Source organism: Austrofundulus limnaeus, unplaced genomic scaffold (genome assembly GCF_001266775.1).
Source record: "Austrofundulus limnaeus strain Quisiro unplaced genomic scaffold, Austrofundulus_limnaeus-1.0 Scaffold139, whole genome shotgun sequence".
NCBI lineage: Eukaryota > Metazoa > Chordata > Actinopteri > Cyprinodontiformes > Rivulidae > Austrofundulus > Austrofundulus limnaeus.
Window position 1 is genome coordinate 322,123 of NW_013952541.1, and position 3,302 is coordinate 325,424.

Consider the following 3,302-nt stretch of genomic DNA (forward strand, 5'->3'; position numbering starts at 1 on the left):
ATTATTGGGGTCATGAGCTAAAACGTTTAGGTTGGTCCTCTCAACAGTTTGGGCTTTAATCAGGTGCTGATTTCTTCTTTAACATTATTAAGGACATGGCAGGACAGAGCCCATCGCTTTTTTGTTTTGTTTTGTGGTTATTGTTTTTTTCACACTGGTGAGTTTAAGGGAGCTTGTAGAGATTTCCATATGTTCATTAGATTTTCATTAATTGCTTTAGAGGTTTGAATAAAATTTGCTTGACCAGCAGAGCTGGATTTGGTTTAGCTGTTTTTTGTGCTGCAGTTTACAATTTGTAAAGGCAGGCGATCATGTAATCACTAGTGTCTGTTTGACTGTCTGTTAGCAAAATATCTCATAAACCAGCAGACTTTTATTAAGTGAAACTCTCAGACAGCAGCGGATTAGTGTTTAGAGTCAACTCGATTCAGAAAGGCCATCTTAGTAACCATGAAAATGATCATAACTCAGTCAACTTTATGGATACTGAGCTAAAGTTTGGTGTGGTAGTAGCTGAGAGTCATCCCCAACACATAATCTAAGTAAGGTTGGGCGATATTGGCCAAAAAAATTAATCACGATTAATTGTCGCATTTAGCCGATATCGATTAATATGATGATTAATCCATGGGGTCTCTGGGCACCCACATTTATGACCAGTTTAAATCACTCTGTGGGAAAGATTTGCGCTCTGTAAAAATGTCTTCCAAATTGTGTCAAAAGTACAGAATTCAGGCTATACATCAATTTTTCAATTGTGTTGATAAACCAAGTAAAACCAGAGTTATGATTAATAAATTACAGAACTTTGTTTTTAAATGTTTGTCATATTTGAAGAGGAGCACCAAGCRAATCGTCAAGTGCCMAAAAAATAATCGATTAAAGCTTTTCTGACGAGTAATTGCACACAATACGATTTTGCCCAACCCTAACTCTAAGTGCCAGTGGTGGGCAGCACCAAATCTGAATATTAGTAACACTCACCCTAAAGCACTAACTCAAATATTTAGGTCCCCTAATTCTAAAGCACTAATGCACTGAAACAAATAGTAAAAGCTAATTCTAAAGCACTAATACAGTCCAGTTGAGACATGGAACATTCTTTAGAATCAACATGAGACAATATTTACAGTGTGCAGAATATTGTCACTTAGTGCCCTTGGCGGGTCAAATGGGAGTCACTCGCAGGCCACATTTGGCCCGCGGGCCTTGAGTTTGTGATCCTGTAGATAAGTGACACACATATGAACGAAATGTGACAGTGTTCACCCTCAACTGTGAACAATAATGTTGATCAATAACATTTATAGACCTGAGTTAGTGCTTCTAAATTTAGCCTGTAAATTTAGCAAGCGCTAATCCACTAATGAATTTTTAAAAATAGCAACAGCCCTAAAGCACTAATCATGAAATTAGTTCCACTATTAGTGCTTTAGTGTTTTAGGGGGACTGTGCCCACCACTGCTAAGTGCTAACAAGTTGCTTGAGATCCTTGTTTTATTTGTCATGCAATGATACACTTCTAGATTATTTGCAGACTCAGCACACAAAATATGAAACATCAAACAATTGTAGCTAAACTGCATTATTATTACAACGACAGAAGAATGAAATAGTTGTGTTATTTTGGTTTGTTTGCTCTGAGACTGATTAAGGATCCACAATGGATATAAATCTACAGTAGATGACTTTAATAAGGAAGACACAGCTGTCCGCTAAGAGGCTTAGCCGGATGCTGAGTCCTGTCCTGCACAGATGGAGGGGAGCTCTAATAAATATGTAACTCAGTGTCACGTTTATTTACCGCTCTATGAGAAGTAGTGTTTAGAAAATGATACAAGCTCTGAGTTATGATTTCCCTGTGCAGACTTGGAGCAGACAGCGTGGGCACTTTCAGAGCGGCAGTCAGTGGCACCACACCCTTTCACTCCCTCTGCGAACACACAAGTGGGCCAGCAGAACCGGTATTTGGATTAGCTAAGCACTCTAACATGGAAAAGGATATCCTTTGGTGTTTCTGGGAGTGGCCTGGAAATCTGCTCAGCCTCTAGAGGTTTTTTTTTTTTGCTCCATTGTGACATCTGTTGAATGAGGTCAGACGTGGTGTAATATTTTTAATACATTTTTTAAAGAGGAGGTCTCGCAGCTGCAGAGTCCAGTCTGGAAACAGCTGATTCACAGGCTGCAGTTACTGTGTGCCCCACGAGGACACGACAATAGCTGCTACTGTTCCTGAAATTCACCCCAAAGCAAATGAGAGATATTCATCTCCCACAGCGAGGCACATCGTGCCAGTTACTCCAAAAGTTTCGGCGAAGCTGTATTTTGCTTAAATTCAGCAGTAATATTTAGATTTAAGAGGCTGTTGTGCGCGTCATTAATTCCTAATTTAACAGAATAAATAAAAACCTTGAGAGTTTAATCAGACAACTCTTTTCTGAGCTGGAGAATTTATCTCTGCACAGTTTGGTGCTAAAAATCTGTTTTATTTACATCATTCACAGTTTTTTTCTTTATAATTTCACACAAAAAGTTATGAAATGAGTTGTTAGATTATTTCTTTGTTGTAACAATATTTCTTGGCAATAAATCTTATAGCTGCACCTGACTGGCAGAAGCTCAAATCAAAAGCAAAGTAAGCTGTTTGGCAGAGAAGATTTGGCAACTTTTACTTGTGCAAACTCAGTTGCTCATTCCACAAGATGCATGTTCCTTACAAAAGTGGCACCATTTAAAAGGGGAAATTAACAGGATTTCCTATTGTATAGGATTTACTGCCAAGAAGCATTGTTGCAACTATTAAATAATCTACAAATCACAGATTACTTCACTTTTTGTGCTACATTTAGTTTCTTCTTTACATTTCTTTGCTGTCATTTTAGCCATTCACCATTTCAAAATGTTTCAGAATAACCAGTTTACTTAACTGGATGCTAAATAAGATAACAGTGATAAAATGGTTACTTGATGGTAACATTTTATGTCTTATATATATTGAAGAGGTGGCATGGTGGCTCAGTTGGTAGAGCTGTTGCCTCCCAGCAAGAAGGTTGCCAGCTCTAATCCCAGCCAGGGACCCTCTTATATATAGCTAGCATATTCTCTCCATGCATGGGTGGGTTTTTGCTGGTTTACTCCCACAAACCAAAATAAATAAATAAACAGGTTAATTGGTAACTCYAAATTATCATGAATGGTTGTGTCCTCCACCCCCTCACACAGTCACTTCTGGTTATGACCACCAGAAAGAAAAAAGCAAGTAACAGCTGATGAATGAAAATATTGAAGCATATATATATATA